Source organism: Phaenicophaeus curvirostris, chromosome 12 (assembly GCF_032191515.1).
Source record: "Phaenicophaeus curvirostris isolate KB17595 chromosome 12, BPBGC_Pcur_1.0, whole genome shotgun sequence".
NCBI classification, from domain to species: Eukaryota; Metazoa; Chordata; class Aves; order Cuculiformes; family Cuculidae; genus Phaenicophaeus; species Phaenicophaeus curvirostris.
Window position 1 is genome coordinate 3,467,921 of NC_091403.1, and position 24,642 is coordinate 3,492,562.

The window sequence follows — 24,642 nt, forward strand, 5'->3', positions numbered from 1 at the left end:
GGCGGCCGCCGACCGGAAGTGGAGCCCGACCGGAAGCAGGGGCCACGGCCGCGTTTCCTTCCGGCCGCGTGCGGCGCGGGGGCCGGTTCCGGTGAGGGGCGCCGGTCGCTGTCTCGGCCGTTCCCCGGGACAGCAGCTCCGCCCGCCGCCATGAGGCCGCGGCTGCACCACATGGCGATCGCCGTGGCGCTCGGCGTGGTCAGCGGCGTCTACGTCTACCGGCCCCTCTTCCAGACGCCGCCGCCGCCGCCGCAGCCCCCCGAGGGAGCGCCGGAGAAGAGGCCGTGAGGGGGCCCGGCCTCCCCTGCGCCCGCCCCGGAGAGAAGGGCGGCGTCCGTGTGAGAGCCCCGGCGATTCAGGGCCTGCCTTCGCCTCGGACCGGACACAAACCGCCACGGAAGCGGAATGTGAAAGTCACCGCTGCCCGGTTACGCTTCACGGGTTTGTTTTGATTGCTTCTGATCTGGTTCTCCGAGCTATAAATGCCACTGGTAACTGCGTCACGATTTCAGATCTTATCGATACCGAAAATGCCGGCAAATAAACTCTCCAAGACTCGTTTTTGAACTTTGGAAAGGGAGCGTCCTTCATCAGGCCGGGGCAACGCGAGGGGAGTGCTGCCCGTTGATTGTGTGCAGCGAGACGAGCTGGGACAGAATGATTTCTGATCTCCATCGATCGTGTGCAGTGAGAGAAGAGCTGGGACAGAATAATTTCCCACTTACATGCATATAAATAAATTTCCCAATTAATCTTACGCGTATTCATTTCTGAGGACTAACTTTAATGTTATGAATTTCACAATAGTCTCTTATTAATTTGGAGCTGGCTCCGGCTCTCTGCTTGACTTGCCTTAGAGATAAGGAAAGGCTGCATACAGAGGTGATTCCAGAAGAGACACCTGCTCAGCACGTACTGTGCGTACTGTAAGATGCTGTCGCCTTCAGAGAATGAACGGTGTCTGGAAAAACCCTGTCTGAAAGAAATGCTATCAGAGGGACTTCCTGTCTAACTTTCAAAGAGCACAATTAGATGAAACTTAATTCTAGGTTAAATCAAAATACTCCACTTTTTGTAATGGTAACAACTTCTGTCGTGATCACTTCCGTTGCATTGGGGACGCAGTTGTACTGGCTGCTGAGAGGGGAACAGCGCTGAACAGCCGTGTCCTTGGCTTGTGTTCATACCTGCGTAAATACACATGTACCACATGCCTTTCATTCCGGAACAAATGAGGCCAGGGTAGGTATTTGATAGATAACGTTCCCTGAAAGTCAGGTTGTACTTGCAGATCTTCTCCAGCGTGTAGCTCAGGACAGCGGCGTGAGTCTTGCCGTAGGGGTGAATCAGTCTGGCAGAACAGAATCTGAGACTTGGGGAAACTATTTCAAGACTTGGGTAAATCTAAAAAGAAACACAGACCCGCGTATCTTGGGAGGAATTTCTTTCAGATTTTGGTTTTAACATAGAATCTTGTTTGGACAGGACAAGGGAAAAAAATCGTTCAATGTGCTTTTCTTTGAAGCTGGGAAGGATGGGACAGCTGGAGGAGTGGATGGGCTTTACAAAAACTCCTAAGAGAGGAAGGCAGTAAAAGGGGGACTGGGAAGGACAGCTGAGTAATAGATCTTGTTTGGACAGGGAGAAATGCCAGCAGTCTATGATGAGTGTGGGAGAAACATTCCCTGGTAAAATATTGAAAAGGACTTCAAAAGTCTTCAAAGCAAAGGCAATAATATTTTTGTTTCACTGAATCAGATGCCCTTCTAAAAAAGGCATCCCATCTTACAAAAGCAGTAGGCATATATACTAGTTTTAGACAAAGAACCACGTAAATCCTTCACGTTCTCTCCTGACTTAAACCAGCTACATCTTACAAGACAGCTAAGTGTACCAATAAATTGTCGCGGCCCTAAGACAGGTAATCGACCTAAACCAGCTACATCCTACAAGACAGATTTATATGATGAGATAATTAAACATACAAACCAGCTGCAGCAAAGCTTATAAATTAATTCTCACAAGTGCGAACACTGAGCTGCAACAGTGACTCCAGCAGCTTCCTTTGCTTACAAGACTGTTATATATTGAAAAGTCTATTTTAAAAAGGCGTGACTGAAATCTAGATAGGTGCTTCGCAAGAACAATTGCTGGAAGTTTGGCCATTAAGGATGGCAGTGGATTTAAAAAACTCTTGAGACGGAGGGTGTCTGAACAGCAGACAGAAAGGGTTATTAATGTGGCTGGGCTTAAGGCTGCTTTCTGAGTTCCTGAGACTGCTGGACTGAAAGTGGGTTTGTTGAGCAGCTGTAGAGGGAGCAAAGAGAAAGTTATCCAAGGGAGGGTAGCAGCAGGGTCAGCTCACTTGGATCCACAGTTGTGGTGATATTGAAAACACTGGCAAATAACTCTTAAGGACTCATTTTGGAGTTCTAGAAAGCGAGCATCCTTTCTGAGGCTTGGGCAACGTGAGGGAGCGATTTCTATCATTTGTGTGCAGTGAGACAAAAGCTGGTTACAGAACAGGTTCCCCACTTACATGCATATTTTCCCAGAAATCTATATATTCTATTACTTTCCAAGGTCTAATTTTAATGTTATTATGAACTTTGCAGCAGTCCTGTAGATTTGGAGTTGGCTCCAGATCTGCTTGACCTTGCATGCTAGACAGAGACTGCAAACAGAGTTGATTACAGAAAAAACCACATCTGTTCTGCACAGATCAGGCTGAACACAAGATGTTATCATCTTCAAAGAATGAACAGTGGAAAAAACACTGCTTGAAAGAAAACATGCAATCAGAGGGACATTCTGTCTGACTTCCAAAAAATAAAATGACTTAGATGAAAGTTTAGCCTTAATCAAAAATACTCCACTTTGTAACAGTAGCTACTTGTATCAGCAGGCATCAAGCTGGCGCCAGTATTTTTCCTTCCTGTTTTGCTTCACGAACATTGACAGGTCATTATTACAGCCTTTTAATACTTAAAGGGGGCTTATAAGAAAGGTCATAGAATCATAGAATAGTTTGGGTTGGAAGGGACCTTAAAGATCATCCAGTTCCAACCCCCCTGTCATGGGGGGACACCTCCCAGCAGACCAGGCTGCCCAGGGCTCCATCCAACCTGGCCTTGAGCCCCTCCAGGGATGGGGCAGCCACAGCTTCCCTGGGCAACCTGGGCCTCATGGTGAAGAAATTCCTCCTTATGTCTAGTCTAACGAAGCCCCATTGCCCCTCGTCCTGTCACCACAAGCCTTTGTAACCAGTCCCTCCCCAGCTTTCCTAGAGCCCCTTCAGGTACTGGGAGGTCGCTCTAAGGTCTCCTCGGAGCCTTCTCTCCTCCAGGCTGAACAACCTCAACTCTTTCAGCCTTTTTCTCTTATGGGAGCTGCTCCAGCCCTTGGATCATCCTTGAAGCCTCCTCTGGGCCCATTCCAACAGCTCCATGTCCTTCTTATGTTGAGGATTCCAGAGCTGGACACAGGACTCCAGGTGAGGTCTCCCCGGAGAGGAGCAGAGGGGCAGAATCCCCTCCCTCCCTGCTGGCCGCGCTGCTTTGATGCAGCCCAGGACACGGTTGGCCTTGCGGGCTGTGGGCGCACGTTGATGTTTCTCAGCCCAAACACTCCAGCACCGCTCAGTCCGTCTGTTTCTGCAATAGTTTTTCCCCGAAGAAAACGGGAGGCAAAGGTGGGAAAGGCGGAAAGGTTCAGGGTGAGGTGGGTCGGGGCCGTGAGGGCTCCGCTGCGGCAGCCGCGGCCTCGCCCCGCGGGCCCTTCCCCCGCCCCGGTCCCGCCCCCGGCACCACGGGAAGTGATGCGGCCGCCGCCGGGAAGGCCCGACCGGCCAGAGCGAGGCTGAGGCAGCGGGTGAGGCGAACGGGGGAGGCCGGGGCTCTGCGCCGCGGGGACCGGGTCGAGGAGGGTGTGGGGGGGTGGGGGGTGTCGTTCTTTGCAATTAAAACGGAGGCGACGCGAACAAACGGCGAACGCCAGCGGGTTTCGCCTCTCCGGGGAGGGTTGGACTCTCGTGTTTCAGTAGCAACAGGTCTCCTGCTCCTCTCTGATCAGCGCGGTGTGCGGCGCTTGGGCTGATCCGAGATCGCGGGTCTAAAGGGAACTAAATTGCGTGACCAGCAGGGGCAGGGAGGTTCTTCTCCCTCTGTACTCGGCACTGGGGTGACCGCTCCTCGAATCCTGGGGTCAGTTCTGGGCCCCTCACCACAAGAAGGATGTTGAGGCTCTGGAGCGAGTCCAGAGAAGAGCAACAAAGCTGGTGAGGGGGCTGGAGAACAGGCCTTGTGAGGAACGGCTGAGAGAGCTGGGGGTGTTTAGCCTGGAGAAGAGGAGGCTGAGGGGAGACCTCATTGCTCTCTCCAACTCCCTGAAAGGAGGTTGTGGAGAGGAGGGAGCTGGGCTCTTCTCCCAAGTGACAGGGGACAGGACGAGAGGGAATGGCCTCAAGCTCCATCAGGGGAGGTTCAGGCTGGACATTAGGAGAAAATTTTTCACAGAAAGGGTCATTGGGCACTGGAACAGGCTGCCCAGGGAGGGGGTTGAGTCACCTTCCCTGGAGGGGTTTAAGGCACGGGTGGACGAGGTGCTGAGGGACATGGGTTAGTGTTTGATGGGAATGGTTGGACTCAGTGATCCTGTGAGTCTCTTCCAACCTGGTGATTCTATGGTTCTATATACACTATTTTTAGGCAAAGAACTAAGTCCTCAAGCAATATTTATTTTTGTAGGTTATCCAACCATGTCTGGAGACTCCTTTCAGGTTATCTCTTGACCTAAGACAACTACATCTTACAAGTTAATTAAGCGTATCAGTACATTCTCACAGCCCTAAGGCAGGTTATCTCTTGACCTAAAATAGCTACATTCTGCAAGACAATTAAGCATATCAATAAATTCTTGCAAGTCTAAGAAAGCGTTTATTTTTTCAGGTTATTCATCCGTGTCTGGAGATTTTTTGCATGTTATGTTTTGGTATGAGATAGATTTATATTATGAGATAATTAAACATACAGACCAGCTGCTGCCAAACTTATGAATTGATTCTCACAAGTAGTATTTGTTAATAGTTTTAGCAAAGTATAAATAGTCATAGAGTCCTGGCATGGCTTGGGTTGGAAAGGATCTTAAAGATCATGTGGTTCCACTGCCTGCCGAAGGCAGACACCTCCCACCAGACCAGGTTGCTCAAGGCCCATCCAACCTGAACTTGAACACTACTGTCAAAACGGTCCAGCTTTAATTTTCTCTCTCCTCAGAGATCAGGTGTATTTTGAGCTTTCTGATCGTATGACTCCTTCAGTGCTTTCCTTAATGATTGATGCTTATGAATTTTTCATCATGATAACTTATACACGTGTTTGGAGTTCTGCTGGATGTTATCGGCAAGGTGAAGTTTCTCTGTACTTGTAGTTTTGATTACAACTCTACAAAATGTTTATTGATTTCCACACATAAAATGCATCAGCGGCATTAACCAGTTTTTAAAATTTATTCTGCCTGCCTTTTCTTGAAAATCTAGTCTTATGACTGGTCTTCTCACCCCTACTTTTTTTATCACAAGCTTATACTACTTTTGTAACTGTTCCAAGTATTTTCCAGCCAAGGAAAAGCATATAATATGCATTTCGAATGTTCATATGTAATTGTAGGAGTAGTATTCGTAATGCTAAAAGGATGTCTCAAAAGCATGGTTAAAAAGATGGAAAAAAGAACGGCATGTTCCTGTGTTTCTTGTTCAGGGTTCTAATTTTACATCTACTTAATCTCTTGCACAGAGGAGTTTTGGGTGGGGGAATGTGCTACAGCTCACGCTGTACAATTACAATTTCTCATCTGCAGCCAGATATCTAAAACCAGACTGTAAGTTTGTTTTCATCTCATCACTGTCGTTAACATGGGAACACATTTTATCACTGGGCTACACGTTTCCTTTTCTTTCAAAGAGAAGATTGTTGAGATAAAAGATTTTTTAACTAGCTTTTGTCATTTACAGAAACAAGTATTATGAGCAGTAATCCTTGCGTATCTTCCTTGGATTCTTGGCGATTCTTTTACTGTCCGGTATCTGCTGTGCTGGCATAATGACCATTGATTAGACTGTCAGTTTTTAGTGTAACCCTGGACTTACAGGTCAATCCCATCACTGAGTGAGTCTGTTATGGTCAACAGAGGGCTTAGAAGGATTTAATTTAGAAACAGGCAAAATTGGCATCGGAGATGAAGTATAAGGAATGACAACTCTTTTTCCCCCCTCTTAGTGCCTCTGCAAATAATTACAGCAAGGTGCTTTTAAAATGTACGTAACATGATTTAAATAGTTAATTATCAAATACTTTCTTCTGAATTACAGCTGTGTTATTGTACTCCACATATTTGTCTGGTCCTCCATAGAGTTAAGTTTGTTCTTCAGTAATTTCAAAGGGTTACTTACATATTTATAGCTAAGCGCTCAAAGACTTGCTTTTGCTCCGCTTGTCTTGCCAGTAGCACTCATGCTGGAGATAGTCATGTTTATAGAAGTAACTTCAAACGTAAGTAAAAAGTTATTAAAGTATGGCATGGTTTAAGAAATACTTATCTAAAAGGCAGCTTTTTATAGGTATTTGTATAAATATGTTCCCAACCTGTCTTCCTCTGGGAATAGCATCTCATTATGAGATTACTTTTCTTCGTTTCTTTTTTTTGGTTGTCTTAGTCTGAAAACTGCATCCCCGTCAGAAGGCAGGACTAACTTGAACCACATTAAATCATCTGAGATCAAACCCTTTTATCTCCAGTGGAGGTAAAAGCATAGCGAATGTGAAACCCTAGCCCCTAATTTCTTTCCTGGAACATCTTTATATTGTTTTGTTTTCATACATCTAACTTTTGATTATTGTAATAAGCAGTCTCAATGTCTGTGATTTATTTTCCAATCTAATAAGCTCTGAGGACCAAGTTGTGGCATACGGATTAAAATATGACATAGAACCTGCACAACTTTTTCTTGTGATGTTGCTGTGGCTTCAAGGGGTTGAAAATACTCTGATATGCACATGGTGGTTTTGCATAGTACCCAGCGCTGGAATCCTTTTCGCGTACTGGCCAGCATGTAGTAGCTGATCTGACAAGTTCTTCAGTATTTTAAAGTACTGCAGGGAAAAAATGAAAACCCAGATGTCCCTGCTTTTACAGGTCTGAAGACAGTATCAGAGTATAAACCAAGACAGTGCTATTTTTCTGAGTTTGCAAACTCATTTCCTGTAATGCTTCCCTTACTTAACATCTGATACTTTTACTGGTGAAATGGGTAAGACTAAGCCATGTTTGATAAAGACACTTCTGGAAGACAAAGTGAAGACTGGTAGTAAGGTAGGAAAGGGGCAGGAGGCAGCAGTGAAGATACAAACTTAGTAGGAGCACAGCTTTTCTACAGATTTGTAGTTTGCAGTGGATAAAGGAGTTGGTAGGTGGAGAGCAGTGTTTTTAAATTAAGTTTGTGGGCACTTAATAGTATTTTTGAAAATCACTCTACACTTCTGCAGTGATTGTATAGAGGAGATGTGAACGAAAGGGCTGTAAGGAGTATACGTAGCTGAAGTATTTTATATGCAAATAAAACACTGGATGGGGTTTACACAAATCACGTAGCTGATTCCGACTTGATTCTGGGGTTTGTGATTGCAGTTTTGCAGCTGCCGTCTTATTGCTTGTGTGTACAGCTCTCAGCTGAAAAGGTGATAAACGGATAAAGGAATAAATAGAAAAATAGTTAAATATTACTTAAGATTTGGTGGGTTTTTTTTTTTTTCAGGTAAGGTGACTCCACAAGTAGGAGTAATGCCTTTTATTAGACCGGTGTATGTTGTTGGGAAGGGTAGGTGAGCTTTCAGGTATGTAAGCACCTTTCAGGTTTGAGTTAGAAACAGCAGGACACAAAACAAAATTGAAAACAATTGATGCACCATTTTTAGAGTATGTCTGTTAAGCACATTAACCCGCATGGCAGCATATGTCATTAGGAAGTGGTGAAGGTTCTCTTGCAGAGGAGCTCCTGTTTTAAAGCCATTCCTAATTAAATGCTTCGAAATGGCAGTGCTGTCACGGTAGCTGCTCTACCACCAGCAGAGTGAACAGCATGTGCTCTCCAAAGTCAACCAAGTTTTACTCCGAGGGCCTTTCCGTTTAGCTGCCAAGTCAAAGAGCTAAGAGGAAAAAGGTTGATCTGTGAACTGAAGAGAAATAAAACAATTCTTTCTAATAACATCCTTGAGGAACAGGAATATTTGGACTAGACTGAAGGCTGCTGTAAGTGATAAGGGCTAATAAAGCATTTGTGTTGGGTAAGAGGAAAAGAAATTTTTATTTTTATGATAAAAATCACAATTTTAAAGATTTTCTTCTGTCTTCACCAGTCTTGCAAGCATAATGTTTCATATTAGTAGTTGCTGAAGGAAATTGCATTCCTTCTGCAGATCCCAGCTGATAATTACATGACTAATGTGGAGTGATGCATTTTGAAAACTTCAGGGTATCAAAGCTAGCAGTTGTGGGAGTTGCTTGTTCTGTGGAACTGTTTTATGCAATGTTTGCGTGAGAGATGAGTTGCCGTCCTAGTTACTGCCAATGGGTTGTGCTTTCCAAGTCAACTTTGAAGCCTAGCTATTATTTGGAATGTGGATTATAGCAAAAAATTGGCTAGGGGATTGTTTTGGTTTTTCTAATCACAAATATTAATAATAATTCTCCTCCTCCCACTTGTTTGGTTCCAAACCAAACTTTGTGCATGACTGAATGGGACCCAAAACACCAATATTGGGTTGGGTTCTGGTTCTGCTGGTATCATCCGTTTGTGACAGAGTGTTTCTCAGCCAGCACTTTAAGATCTCGTGCCTGCGACAGCACATGCTTCACTGACATTCACCTCCAACCATGATTCAACTTGACAGGGCATAAACTGTCTGGCTATACTTAATTTTTCCATATTCTTTCTTGCGTTAGAGTGGTGCCAGGATAGACATCTCCGTACAGACATGGTGTCATCCAAGTCTGAAGATGGTACTGTCTGAAATGGATTGTATTTCTTAGGAATTTGATAGCAAAGCTCTCATAATTTTAGTTTTCATAAATGTAGCCCTAAGTTGGAGGTTTCTTTTAATGTTCCTTAGCTATGAAGTAGAAGAGGTGACTATAGATCTTTTTTTTGTAATTTTCTAGGATGGTCAGTTTGGATATTGCGCCCAGTGCCCAGCACAGGGCCTGAGATCCTGTCAGTAGAAGCTGAAGAGCAGGCTTTGGAAGACCTGTGAGAGCTTGTAATTTGGTAGAATTGACATATCATGAGATCTCCTTGTTTGGGACAATTCTGCTAGTCTTTTCTGAGATACTAATAGGATCTTCAAATATAAAGAAATTTTCTTTCAGGAGGCAATTTTTTATGTTTTTACTTGTGAAAAAGGTGACAGAGTTAGATTTGAAGTTTTCCAAAGTGCCGATGTTGAGTGCTCAGTTGCTGGGAAGGATTCCTGTCTTTATGCAGCATGATGTTCCATAAAACCAAAATGGATGCTTTTAATATGTCAATTAATTTAGTGTTAACTTTTTTCTATCCTTGAAGAGATCCTGATAACTCTTGGAAGTCAGTCATCTCAAGCCTGTCTTGTGAGAACAGAACATGGAAGTTTTACTTTAATCTATAGTATTACTATTACTTGAGCAGATGTGCCTTTTGGGTAGCAGAAATTCCTGCCTGACCTACTTTCATTTTAATCACCGAATGGGTATTTCATGAGTTGACGCTGTTCAGTTATTACATTTGTGATCTTCTGAGTGTGGGTTGTGTTTTCTTTCTTCTTTTCTTGGAAGAATATTGGTGAGAGGAAAGCAGAAAAAAATCAATATAAAGGATTTTGTCTCCTCCTTTCAGGTCTTTTTAGTTCTGTCTTGAGGTATTGGCATGTTACTGCATTTACAGACTGCTGCAGCAGTAAGTAGTGAGCTCATTCTCATGACAGTTGGTCAATTTTTCTTTGCAGTGAATCCCATCAGCCCTTCTAATTTTTTTCCACTGTGTCTTTTCATGAGAAGCTGACTTTCTTCCAAGGAAACAACTGTAATTCTGTTTTACAATTGTAGGAATCTGCCTGTACCAATTAATATATTAATATTTTTCTCATTCACTTTTTTTCTCATCTCCTTTTTTTGTGTTTTGTGAGGTAAAATTGTGAAATGATTGCTGTATAGCATGTACTATGGCATTTCTTGAAGTTTGCCACCATATATCTGATCAGTTCCTAGGCACTGTGCTCCGGTGGCTGCTTTTCCCCCCCTCTTACATTTTTTTTAAGTTTCCTTTTTGCCAGCAGAGGTTTTGTGGCACTGATAAGATTTGTGGACGCCAACAAATAACATTACCCTTGGCTGCCTGCTGGTTGGTTTTCATTCCGTGGTCTTGCAGGTCACCTGTTGAATGCATGTGTGAAAACTACGGTGTTGGTAAAGGGCATGGTGACTTTTTAGTGTGTGTTGGGAAAAGCCACTAACTGGTCAGAGTGCTGGAGGGGAGACCTCGAGTGGAATTGGGTCATCGGGGAGTGGGGATTGTGGAGGCAGTTGGCCCGGCTGTTAGGCAACTTCACAGCTTTTGGCTTTGAAAACAGATGATTTGTTCTGAAGCATTATCTGAAATGGCCTGTTGCTAGATCCTCTTCTTCCCCTGTGTCTGTCTCCAGTGGTGGATGTCTTAATTCCTGCAAGAACCGTGGTCAGACAGGTTACAATCCAGCATTTCCTTCTAGGGGAAGCACCTGCTACAGGGAAGTTCAGATACTTGTAGGTTTTTTCAAGAGCATGGAACATACAAAGGCCAATATTTAGATTTTAGGCAGGTTTAAACTAGACATTAGAAAGAATTTCTTCACCTTGAGGGTGGTGAGACACTGGAATAGGTTGCCATGGGAAGCTGTGGATGCCCCATACCTGGAGGTGTTCAAGGCCAGGTTGGATGGAACCTGATCTCGTGGGATGTCCCTGCTTGTAGCAGGGGGTTGGAACTAGATGATCTTTAAGGTCCTTTCCGACCCTAACTATTCTATGATGATTCTACGTTGCGATGCTTGTGATGAAGAATGCTCCTTGCTGTGTTTGACCCTCCTCAAATTTCCTCCTAAATTCCTAGGCCTGTATAGCATAGATCATTTTTACAAGAAGGCCGTGAATTCCACGCATTCAGGTTATCTTGCTCATACATCCTGTTGATAAAACCTGTTCATAAAAATGGTGAGAAGATGTAATAACTAACTAGGTGGGCCTGTCTGACTTTGTAGACCTGTAGCTTCAAAACTACATTTCACGGTTTTAGGACTTACCTTGTGTAATTTTGATCCCCTACATAAAAAACTGTGGAGGCTCTTACAGCCCCTGAGATGTGGGCAGAGGCGAGAGGAAGGCTCACCTTGGGCTGGCTGCAGGGGTTCCTGTTCCAGCTGCTGCTGTACCATTCGCGTGCGCTTCCTCCCAGCGCTGCAGGGTTGGTTCAGCTGTTTGTGCAGCATTTGCTGAAACACTGCAAATGTGCTTATTTAAAACCAGATACTTCAAATAACCCAACATTGATGTCCTCCAAACCAGATACTTTAATAACCCAACATTGATGTCCTCCAAACCAGATACTTTAATAACCCAACATTGATGTCCTCCAAACCAGACACTTCAAATAACCAAACATTGATGTCCTCCGAGTTTGTAAACTCAAGACATCTGTTTTGGTGGTAACTCTGTAGTTTGAGATCAGTGTAACTTCACCCTCAGAAGATGAGCTTTAGTGCAGCTGTAGCTTCCTAGCAAAGTCTTACTGTTTTGAACGAAACCCTTTCCTGGAAGGGGGAAGAGGAAATTGGTTGGTATTGCTCACACCAGGTTGGTAGGAGGAAAGTTAAGAAGCCTTTTTCTGTCCTATAATCAAAAGCTGAAGTCTGCAAATTAGGACTTGCCTCCCCCTTGAAGATGGCACAAATCATGTGGTGTGGAAAAGGTTTGCCTTGCTGGCTGAGCCTCCCAGGCAGGCTGCGTTCCGTGTGTGCAGCCGCCCCCCATGGCTGTTTGCAACATGGCAAAAGTCTTGTTGCTTTGTCTGTCAACCCTTCTTACCCCGTTCCTCCTTCTGCACTCAGGAGCAATTACCAGAAGTTCTTGGGTGCTTGTGGTCTGAGTATTTCCTCACACTAAGCAAACGTGATGGGATCGATCAGGGAAGCAGTTAAAGGTTGAAACTGTTCACACTACTGAAAGTTGAACACAAACTTTTTTATTGCGTGTGGGAGCAAAAAAAGGGACTCCTCTGTTCTTCTGAAATTGTGGTGAAAGGTTGGAATGAGCCAAGAATGGGTAGAGCTTTAAAAATTACAGCCTGTAATAAAATGTGAAAGAAATTGGTTTTAGTTAAATCTTGAAAAATATTAAGGTAGGGCATGAAGACATCTTCCACTACAGAGAGTTGTTTGCCAGCTCTGTATACCAGAATTTGGATATTCGCTGGGGAAGGTGCAATAAAAATTGCCTTGGTTTGCAGAAAAGCAGGTGAGATAGCTGATACAAGTGAATTAAGGAGCTTGTGGAGTTGTTTTCTTACTGGTAGGCAAATGCTTTAAGGATGCATTAAATGTTATAGCAGGCTATCTGCAGCATTTCTTAAATGGAAGATTGAAGAGTGATCTTAGAAACCTTAACTTCTTTTCTTACTTCTTTGCTCTTGAAATACCATTGAGGAAAGAAACTGAGACAATAAAGGTTTGTGCAAGCTGACCCGTCATCTGTAAAAGCTCACGTCTGCTAAATCTTAAATATTGAGTGCAAAACTCGCTTTGGCCACGCCTTTCTGGATCCTGCTGTTAGCTTCTGTAATGCCAAGGGCGTTTTGGAGAGTGGACGAGGCCTCACAGCGACTGCAGGCGGCCGTGGAGTTCTTCTCTCATCCCTTGGACCCAGTGCAGAGACCTCCATCCAGCGAGTGCCTTGGTGCTGACACCACTGCTGCAAAGTGATCAGACGTGTGAATCTTGCTTGCTGGATGTCTGTGTTCACAGGCACCCATGGATGGACTTGTTGAGGGAGAGTTAGTTTGCATGTTAAATGAATCATAGAATCATAGAATCATAGAATAACCAGGCTGGAAGAGACCCATCGGATCATCGAGTCCAACCATTCCTATGAGTAACTTTATTTCCTTGAAATGCTTTGGGTGGCAGCAGATTTAGCTGCAGTGGCTCAGAAAGTTTCTGGCAGCATCTTAGCTCTGCTCTTGTTGGAGCTTGTTGCCATCTGAAGTGGTTCAGCAGAAAGGGCTGGAAGTGGGTGCCCACAAAGCCGCGGGACTGCTGCCACTGCCACCCAGATCCTTCCAGCTCCTTCTCATGTGGTCTCAACTCAGATGTCTTTGCCAATTTTGTTGCCAGTGACTTTTTTTCCTGCCATCTGTAAGGGCATAAAATAAAATGAGGCTCAAAACTGGAATTCTCTGTTAGGCTTTGTGAGCATTTAGTGCTCGCTGTGTTTCGTTGGACTACTGTGTTTTGCTGTATTTTGTTCTATTTTTCCGTAATGCGACATACTGCAACTTCCTCTCCCTGTGGCAAGAAGGGGGAGGGTCACTAGTTAAAGCAAAGCGTCAGTGTTTGTTACCTGGTTTAGGGAGGTCTAGTTAACCGTGTTGCTTAGTTTCAAAAGGAGGAAAAGAGATCACTTGATCGGGCACCAAGACCACATGACAAGCAGCTGAGTGTAATTAGGGTGCTGTGTGGGGCCGGCAGATTGGCGGCTGTGAATTTTCAAGCTATTATTCTGAACTACGCTGTTTTGTTTTTGTTTTCTTTCTCTGCCGACACTACCTGTAGATGAGAAACAGCTCTTTTTGCATGACTATGGTATTCAAGAGATCCGAAAGTTGTCACTGAAGTACCCTTGGAAAACTACAGATCCATTTGCAGCTGGTAACCGTAGGTATGTGAACACTTTCTCTTTTTTGTTCATTGTCATAGAATTTATTACGTTATTTTCCTTGAGCTGACAGTTGTTGTATGCCAGCTTTTCCTCCCTTAAGAGCTTTGAAACAATGTCGCTGTACTTCTGACAAACGGCCTGAAATATTTTGAATTTGGGAGGCAGTTCAGCATTGCTGCATCCTCGTGTTCCAGAGGGAAAAGTAAATGTAAAACTGGGAAATATCCTGGCTTATGTAAGACAGGCTTTGGGCTTACTTGACAAAACTGAGGCTCTTTGGTACATCTTTGGCTGTTGATTTTCACAAAAAAAAAAAAAAAAGTCAGATTTAAAGATAAACCTGGGTAAGTTTATAATCAAGTGTCTGGATTTGGTAACCATAAGATGCCCTTTCTAGTCTCAAGTAATCAGCCTACATTTCCTTCTGTTTAAAGTCAAACTTGTTCTACAGTCAGAAGGTGGAATTCAACCTTTTATAGTAAAGTGACTGCGCAAATAACATTCCATAATGCGAAACAAAGTAACTCAGTGTTTTTAAATGTTCTCCTTCTTGAACTTTCTCCCTCCATTTATTCCTGTTCTCATTAACATATAAAATTAATAAAACAGTCCTTTAGAATGGTGGGTTTTTAACCGGGTTATGCATCAATATGTTAATTCTCATGTACGCTACACATATTGAGGACAAAAAAAGAATAAAAATGGTGTGTTACACAGTCTGTTATTCTTAATCATCAAAAGAAATGTGACTCCGCAGAACCATGAGAGCTCATCTAGTCGATGTTACTCGTTGAGGCATATAGTAATGGTTTCAGTTCTAAAATTAATCATGGTAAAGGCGGTGTGGAAGTGGGATGTTGTTACTCTGGAGGAAACTCAAAATGTATGTGCCCATCTGACTAGCCATTCCTTGAGAGCCCAAGCATGAATTTGTAATCAGATGTCCTTTCTGGCCCAGGTATTTGCTGGTGTTTTTCTAATCATCAACCAGAGCTCCATTTTTTGTAAATAACCAGGGAGGAGCTGTTCAAAGAACAGAAAACAGTGTTCTCCTCCGCTTATGTGGGAAGGTCACAAGGCTTTCCCAGGGTTTTAATAATCAATGTCTAGCACAGAATTTCTTAAGATGATTTTTCTAGTCCCGATCATCACCCCTTGACTTGTGTGTATGGGAAAGAAGTGACATATTCACTAATGTAGTTTAAATAAATATGTTCTTTTGCTGTTTCCTTACGGACATCCTCAGTGTATGAAAAAGATTATCTAAAATAATTGGGAGGAAGGACTTCTGTAAATGTTAATGCTTGACTTGGTGTTTTTTTTCTGTACTGGAAGGATTGGTTGTCACAGTTGCTTCATTGTAATTTACTGTTATGTAACACCTTTCAATTATTGCATTACACCTGCATTTTGAATGTGTGTTACAGAAACAATTTCTAGCACATTTTAGGGTAGTGATTTCTAATAGCCTAAGTTATTTCAGGATTAAATTTTGATAATGTTGAGATTCTGGTGTGTAAAGCAAACCAGTATTCTAGGATGTGGTGCTGTCCCCCTTTTCTCTCTCCGTATTCCTAGTGGATTTTGGTATACTTGCTTTTTCCCAGCATCTCCTTCATTTACAACTCTCTCTAAGACAAAACATCCTTAGAATTAAGCCTGGTAAAGACAAACTAGGAATCTAATTAATCTGGAATTCTTTAAAAGTGTCACTAAGAGTGGCATCAGAGAAATAGGGAAAAAGAGGACCAACAAAAATTCTGGAACTATACAAATTTAAAGAATGAATTAAAGAAATGTTAGTAGTAGTTAATGGGAAAAGATGAGGCACATAACCTAGTGGAATGAGGGAAATAAGCTGTAGTCAAAGGGAAGCAGAAGTAACTTTTTAAGGAGAAAAAGTTAAGAGTAACTTTTGGTCTGAAATGTTTGGCTTCCTAACTAGGAAGTAATACAGTGTCTGCATCTGAGTTTTGTTTAAATGCTGTGTCATAGGGATAAAGTTGCATTACAGAGATTGAGTTCTGATGCATTGTAGTGCAACTGTTGGTATAAACAGAAGCAGAACTGGAATCTTGGTGAGGTGGGAATTCCCTGGGAGCGCGTACGTTAGCATAGCTCCACCATGGGCACTGCAGCTGTACTGATTAGTGCTAATGAGGATTTTCTTCTTTCATGTACTGAATTTGTTTTTACTGGAATCTCATTACTGGATTTTTATTTCCTTCTACAGGAAATCATATGCATTGGTTCAAAATCAAACCAAACACTGCAAGCCAAAGTCAGTCTCTTTTAGTAGAAGATGAAACAGAAGTGCCTGCTTTAATTAGTCTTTTCAAATTGCAGCTCTTGGTGGACAGGGCCGTTGCATACTCCCAGTTTCTTGTGACTTGGGCACAGCAGCGCATAGCTGAAAAGATTCTTTCATATCTACTCACCCTTTATATGCTGTTTTTCATTTCAGAGGTTTGATGCCTTTCTCACTCATGATGTGGAATGTAAAAAATTGCAAATAGTCATATGAAGTTGATTGGTCAGTTTGTGTGAGATTTTTGGATTCTTCAAAGTATGCAAAGTTTAGCATTGAGTTAAGAAAACAGTCTGGATCCTCTGTGGTATGAAAACTACATATGCATTTCCTTGATCCAGTTTTCTCTATGGAACTTGCACTGCTGGGGTTAATTAGTCTGGCTGGCAATTTATTTTCTTAGACTAACTTTGTATATTTTTTCTGGAGCTTGGGTTATAGAGGTGGCTGTTCTGTAAGCTCGCTGCTGAGCCATTTCTTAGCCATAACAGAAACATTCTGAATAATAATTTTAATTGAAGGCTTCTTGGGGGAGAGGTAGTAAATTATCTGTTATTGTGGGTTGGTTAATGGGAAACCTGAGGATACTGTACGTATACCTGAAATGTTAAGGAAGAATTCTGCAGGAGGGCATCTGCAGCATGAAAAGCTGGACACAGCTGCCAGGTTCACCCAGGGCTGTTGCTCTGCAGCCGTCTTGGGTCCCTCTCTCCATCTGGGAATAAGTATTATAAAATAAATAGTACCATTGGACTTGTGATTCTTTTTGTTTTCCTTGCCTGCCTCCATGACAAGGATTAGTGTAAGAAAGTCTGGTTCGCTGTGCTCTTTGTCTGAGCCGTTTAAGATTTAATTATGATTCATGCTGTAATATGGGATTCTGATCAGAGTAGGAAGATAAATAGTGGTGGTAACTCAGGTTGAAAACCAGCTGGCTTTTTGAATGGAATCTTTGTGTTGTGCAGTTTAGCCTGCTTAATTGGTGCTTCTTTTGCATTATCCCTTCCCTGTGGCTCTAGAAAAGAAGCTGGGCTAGGATAGCATTTGCCAAAGCACTCTGAATATTTTGGCAGACTGCAGAACCTCAGTAGAAAGCTTGGACAGTGTTAATACAGGTTGCAGTTCTGGAGCTGTTCAAGTGACTTGCTGAAAGTATGGGCTTATTTTTCAGTTCTTGCAGGAAAAAAAAAAAAAGAAACCCAACCTTATAGTTTTAGCTTTGCTTTGTTTGAAGACTTTGAGTCATATTTTTGATCCGTAAGCATGCTCCGAAATGACCATGTCTTGCTGTCTCAGACCAGGATTTCTGCTTTGCTGTCACACGTTGTTAACTTCCTGAAGAGAGCAGGTCGTGACCTATTGAATGCCACCTGGCTCTATTTCAGGCAGAAGTGGTCTTTTATGATGTAATCGACACATTAAATTAAAGTATTCCCAGCAAGCTGTTTCTAACCTTTTTATAGCACTTAGGAAATATGAAAGCTTCACATGTGCTTAGTATTTCCAGACATGTTTACCAAAAAATCCTGCCCAGTAGTGGCTGAAAATCTCTCTCTCTCAGACTGTGTCTGTTACAGACTCTGAAATCAAAGGCTCAGTCCCTTTTTGAGACCTCTCAAGAACAGATTATTCACGACTGACCCATCTCTCCATTCTTTTGAAGTGTCAGGCTGCCAGTCTGCAGTGCTCTGACTGTCTCTGCATTGCAGTGGCTGCCGGTATGATCTGGAGTAAATTCGGTGAGCTTGGCACCCGCAAGAATGCTTCTGTCAAGGTTTTGCAATTTTTTAAAAGTTTGAGAAGGCTGAATTCTAGCTGTAAGACTCAGTTTCATCAACCTAGATACATCCTTCCACCTCCATCCATGTGTACCACTTACCTGCTTAGCATCTTTGACTGTTCCCTGGATTTCAAGTCCCATCGCACTGGATTCGAAATTAAGGGGTAGAAGAAATAACCTTTCCTAGTTACTCGACAGGCTTTTTCTCAACTGACACTATTTTCCCCACAGATAACTATAAATTTCTTCTGCCTTTTTTGCTAGGTGAGAAATTGCCATTTAAGAAACACTTTTGAATAAATATTCCCACAAATAACTTCTTATTCCTAATGTCATTCCTAATAATCATAGGTAATAGAGATTTTCCAGCTGATTGGAAATGAATATCAAGTAGTTGTTATTTTGTTGTATTATTCAGTCAATAACTTTGATAACCAGTATGTTTTCTGAGGAACAGGATGTTTTCACTGTTAGCTGCAAGTGTGATCCAGAGCATCAGTCTTGCTCTAAAATGCTATGAATCCTTGTCCTTGCCTGTTTTCATTTGGCACGTGCAGACAGACCAAATTGTGAGGGACTTCAAAACATTTGGCTATTTCAGTGTCATCTAAATAATGAGGAAACTTTAAACTTCCTGAGGATTAAATAGGCACAACAAAATGTAGGAAATGCTCTATACCGTGTCCCCCCTGTTATTTATTATTGAACTGTATCAAGTAACTTGCACCACAGGTAAGAACAGATCAGAGTAGGAAGATAAATAGTGGTGGAAAAGCACTAATTGAAAAGCAATAATGCTGAAGGGTAGCGGCTGCAAAAAAGAGTAACGTCTGTTGCATCTTCCAATCAAAAAACAGCGTTAGCAAGGAGTTTACCTTGTATGAAAAATGAGAGAAGCAGATCTTCCCAATCCAAAGGATGAAAAGGTGGATTAAATTCTGTACTGAAATTGTTTCTTGCCTTACTCCTTTCTGTGCTTGCTCACATCTTGTTAGCTGAATAATGCAGCTTAATTTTACTGTTTGTATCCGCTCCCTGTGGCTTTCACGTTTGTCTGAGTGTGACTGGGTGATATCTGCAGGTTGCCTGTTGCCTGACATTTTCCATAGACTTATAATTGACCTAATCAGGGCAAATTTCTTTGGCCAGATAATAATCTGGCAAAATGCAGCAGGTGCCTTATCTTTCATGAGCTTGGTGGTGTGACCTTTTGGAGGAGCATTATCTGTATTTCACGTATCTGTCCTGCAAAACAAGGCAGCTGAGAACTTTCCTGCCCTGGAGGAAAAAAAAAAAAATAATAGAGAGGCTGCAAATATTTTCCTGTAGCTGTTTAGTGTGCGCTTTAATGGGCTTAAACAGCCTGGCAAGGCTGATGTGTATTGCTGCCTGCTGAATTGCCCACATGGTTAGATGAGTAGAGAATAAAATGTAATGCTTTCTTTAGCATGGGTACATGCACATTTCCCCTGAGATGTCACTTCAGTTATATTCCAACTGTACATATGGAAGTGCTTCCTTTTTACAGTTTTTAGGTTCTTTTACCTTTTCTTTTTCCCTTTATTCTGCTTTTTCACGTGTCTGCTTATTCTAGCTGTCTGCTGGAGATTTTTGTTATCTCCAGGGAAACCTAACCGCTGGAGAGCTTAAAGAAATGCTCCATTCTTATGATCCTGTGTGATTCTTTTCATCTCTTCCTTTATCTTTCAGTGGCTTTTTCTGAGGGCAGAAATGGAAGAGTACTCTTTGGCCTTCTGGAGTTACAGGTGTTGCTGAATGGGTGGGTGGGCAAACTGCTGGGTATTTCCTTTCTTCTGTGAATATGACCAGCTTTATGGGTGAAATCCTGGTGGATTGAAAGAGTTGGAAACTCTATATCTGTGTAAGACTGTAATTTGTAATTCCTTGATACTGTCAAGAGCAGGTATTGTGCAGTGATGTGTTGACAGATGTTCGGATTAGGCTGTGGGTAAGCTATGAGTGGTCAGAATTGTTACATCAAGGACATGCTGGGTGTCACTCTGAATTTCCTGATTATAAATTATGAAAAAGCATTGCACGTTATCTTATAAAGCATTGTGGTTTATTGTGTTCATTAGAAGAACAATTGAATGGCTAAGGAAGGAGTAAGTAGTATGGAGCAGGTCTAAAAACAAAATGAAAAAATTCTTTGCTTTCTTTTTCTCAGTCTCCTCTGGAGTTTATTCACATGGTACAAATGTTTGTGCCTCTGAAGGTGTTCAAATGTTTTCATCGGATACAATTACAAATCATTATTTATCTACAGTATTTTCTTACCAGGAGGCATGAAAATGTTAGAAACTGATGAGGAAACAAGATTGTGCTGTACTTTTTGCAGATAAGTTGAAACTGCGCCCATATAGGTGATGTTGGAGCATCACCTGCAACAGCTCTGGTTTTATTTTCTATTTTTTCCAGGTCTATGCTGCCTTTCAATCCTTTACATAACTGGGCCATTATTTTAAATTCATCCTCCTGTTCATTGGTTTGGTTATGCTGAAATGCAGTTGTAGTTGCAAAACTAACTGTTGTTTCCTTTCCTGGCTTCTCCATGCCCAGTTTCCCCTGGCTGTCTGGAAATGAAATCCAGAATCTGCTGCTTTCTTGCATCTTGAGCAAGGTTCTCGCATCTCTGGACCTGTTGCTTCACTTACCCCTTTTGTGCCCCATTTCTGGGCAGGATCATGATTTTACACCTGGCATCTCCCATTGTAGCTGATTTCTCAGAGTGCTTTGTGTGCCTGTCAGTTCTTGCTCTACCAGACTCTGCAGTTCTAGCAATGCTGACAGCTGACGAAGTGTCCTGGAGCATTTTCAGCTGAGATGCATCAGCATTTGGAAGCTAAAGCCTCACAGCCTCTTTGTTTGCATGTATTTTTGCGGACTCCTTTATGTATCCTGCACACCCTTAAAATGTCTTGGGTCCTCCCGAGAAAGAGTCAGTCATTAGAAAACCAAAGGTCATAACAGTTAAATGTCAAATAAAGAGTAATGAAGAGATAAATGCTCAGAGAAACTGAATGTCTTCCTCTTATTTGTGAGAAGAAAGGATATTTTCCTTCTTAACATGTATATTACTGAAAATCCCTGGAACTCACAGAAAGTCTCATTTTGGCCCAAATTAAAGCAAGCTAGGTCATATATTTTCTGAACAAAAAAAACAGTGCACCTGTCAAGTGCTTGTTTATTGACTCCCCCCAGCATAGCAGTTACTTGATTTTATAAAAACTGCAGTCATAATGTGTTTATATTACTTTTGTACTTATCTGGCAGCTTTTAGCCAAAGGCACTTCTAATGAAGCGTTAACTAAGCAGGAACATTGTCTAACACTGCCCCTCGTTTCGACAGAGCTGGTGAGCGCCTGATGGTGACCAGTTTTGCAAGCATTAAGGTGCCAGTGAAGCCTTAGAGCAGGGTGAGGCCGTTTGCTACTTCACCCACGCTAGGCAAGAATGTGGTTATTGCTTTGCTGCAGTGTGATCGGAGGGCTGGTGTGACAGGATTAGTGAACCTGTTCCTTTGAGGTCCAGATCACTTTCACAGAATCACAGAATAACCAGGTTGGAAGAGACCCGCCGGATCATCGAGTCCAACCGTTTCTTGGTGCTTCTGCTGTAACAGATGAAGTGGTTTATAAAAGAGCTTCTAAAGTTGTTGAAGTCTGTGCAGTGTCCTGCTGAGAAGCTTTTACACTATGAATTTACTTGCATTTGCAGAATGATCAGACCTGTACAAATCCATTACTACCATGTACTTGTATTTAAACATTGTCTGTTGATGAGCCTGCAGTGTTTTTCTTTCCTGTCTGTGTGGGATTTGCAGTCTTCTTCCTGCAGTGCCCGTGCCAGCTCTTCAATCCTAAGCATGCAACCTCAGCTGCTTTTTCAGGATGAAGCTGTGTTTGGGGAAACCTTCTTTTGCAAAACACTTGCACTCTAAATAGCATTGACTTTTTTCACAGTGTACTTATAAATACGGCACAATTATATATATACGTACACATGGAGCCTTCTCAAACAGACTCGTCTGCTCTTGCTATGATAGATGATAAGGGATGTAACCTCTTCACTGTGCTCCCTCTGTCCGTTGAGGGCTGGATCTCCGTTCAGGGGGAGGAGAAATCTGAAGTCACGTCAGACATGACACCTTACAAACCAGTTTTTGCCAAGGAACTGTTTTTTTCTTCTTTAGAAATCTGTAGTATTATAAATACAGCTTTCACTGTGGTACCTGTGGGGCAGTGCATTGTCCTCGAGTCTGTACGAGAGAGAAAGAAAAGAACAGTTTGCATTAGAGGCTGCTGTATCCTTCTCACACCCAAGAGAGAAGGATGTGAAGCTATGAACGGAACTCAACAGCTGCAATCTGTATATTCCACTGTTAATACATTTTTGTGTGGAAACACTGGTTAGGTACAATGAAGTCGTTTTAAGGGGGGTGTGTGTGAATTAGCAGGTACTTTTACATCTGCTCCGAGGCAGGTTATGCACAGATTTACTCTGGAATCAGTGGAAGATTTGAGCTGTGTGATTGCTTTCCAGCCATGCTGTGGGGCAGCACCCTCCTTCGACACAGAGACACGAGGCACACCTCTGTCTCTGAGCACCCATCCACGGGAATGCAAACAGCTGACACGTAAGCCTCTTGGCTGTGTGCTAAAGAGGTGGTGCTAGAAAAATACTCCTACTAGAAGTACTATCTCCAGTGTGCCCTAACTATTCCTTTAGCAGAGTTTGGGGTAAGTGGTGTATTTAACTTTAAACTGATGTGCTTGAGAACTGTCTGATTATGAGCGTGGTCAAATTTCCTGAATTTTACACTGTCTGTGTGTATATGTATTTTTATTTGCAGCTCAGTGTTTGTTTGTTTGGGTTTTTTGGGTTTGTATTTTCATGTATTCGTTTCTTTTTGCCTTCTTCACCCTTCCTTTTCCCTTCCATCAGCTCTATAGCAGCAAAGGAGTTTATGCATGTTTTATGCAAGGCCAGTTTGTCCACAAAACATATTCGCTGTCCCCATACTGCACAGGGGAAATCTTGCATGCCAAGAAGATTTCCTTAATTTATTCAGGAGCAGCATTGCCATGGTCTTGAGTGTTTTATCACACAATAGCGTTGTCATATTTGTGTCCTGGAGGCAAAAATATGAGCATATTAATAATATCTGTTACTGTAAAAGTACCTTGGTCTAAGAAATCCATTGAGCAGGAGCAGTACTTGCTTTGCAGAGCATCCCTTCTTGGTGAGCCACGATCTGGATGTGTGTGTATGTGAACTGCACAGCCAGAGCTACGTGGGCTTCAAGCCCCAGGGGTTTGCAGAAGACAAAATTTGATGTGGAGGCTAAAACCATGTCTGTTGTTGAATTTTTTTTTTTTTTTTCTAATTGAGGATATTCTACTCTTAGAAGTACTTCTACTCAAGAAGACTTGAGAATGATCATTCTAAAAGGAATTAATATTCTTTTCTTTTGGTGACCGCATGAATTCTAATTGTACAACCATTTTTTTCCTGATTCTTCCTTTTCTACCTCCCACTTCTCTGATACAAGAGGAATAGAAACGTGGAAGGGAAGACCGGAAGGTGTGATGATCTAAAGACTAATATAAAATGAACAAAAAAAAAAAAAGCAGAATAGGAAAGCAAAAAAATGGGATGAGTTTATAGTAACAGAGCCATGTCTTAAAAAAAAAAAAAAAAGTCCACAGCAGTTTCACTTCACTGTGAATACATACATTGTTTGTCTTGTGTGGAGCTGGATGTGTCTGGGCCCTATAACTGCAGGTTTTGGAAGCAGAGGGTGGAGATCACTTTTTAAATATTTGTACAGGGAGGAGGACAAGGCTTAGAACTGCTATGAAAATAGCTCTTTGCATGTCTCCAAGGATAGGTTAACTGTGCAGGGTTTCACAGGCACCACTCCCTGGTGATATTTGAATAATAGATTGACATTACGGGGTGCAGTGAAAGGTGTGTGCATTTCAAAAGCCTCAGGAGCAAATTTCCTGCTGGGCAAATCCTTTAGAAGGCATTTTCATGTCCTTCTTTTGAAGGGCTCCTAGTCCTCTGTCAGGCTTTGGGAAATTCTATTTGTTACCAGCCTTACGGAGAATTGAGGTTTAAGTGGTCAGAATGATGTGGCGTGTTTGTCCAAGCAGATAATCTCCAAATCATATAATGACCCTAGGAATACCTTTAGGGTTTACCTCCCCAAGGTCTAACCCTGACCTTTGTTTCCACGACAGCTTTCACTGAGCTTTGTCCCATGGAAGGGCGCAGCGGAACCGTAAGAGTTTCTTCCAGCTCCAGTAAGAGCTGTAGTCCCCTTTCTTTCTCCGTAAGGTCTTCCACAAAGTGCAAGATAAACTCCCTTTCTTACAGCACAAATTAGCAGTGATTAGGTGGCACTATGGTGTATCTTTTATTAAAAGCATGTTCTGCATACCTATAGGTAGCTAACAAAATACCAATGACACAAGGCAAATACTTTTGTGCAGGTGGGACAGCACAGCAAAAGACATGAAGATAACTTGTATAATAT

At 42.4% G+C, this 24,642-nt stretch overlaps 1 protein-coding gene across 3 annotated transcripts in view; it reads left to right on the plus strand.

Moving 5' to 3' along the window:
- The first annotated feature begins 3,826 nt into the window (after positions 1–3,826).
- The window catches only part of RAB27A (RAB27A, member RAS oncogene family), a 30,562-nt gene continuing 9,746 nt past the window's right edge, over positions 3,827–24,642 (plus strand). The window contains exons 1-2 of one of the 3 annotated variants that reach the window (XM_069867117.1): positions 3,827–3,870; positions 13,887–13,992. The gene's annotated coding sequence lies outside the window, so the exon portion shown is untranslated. Of the gene's footprint in view, positions 3,871–13,738; positions 13,993–22,714; positions 22,841–24,642 lie in introns of those variants that run through there. The other 2 variants (XM_069867116.1, XM_069867119.1) reach the window with 2 other exon arrangements.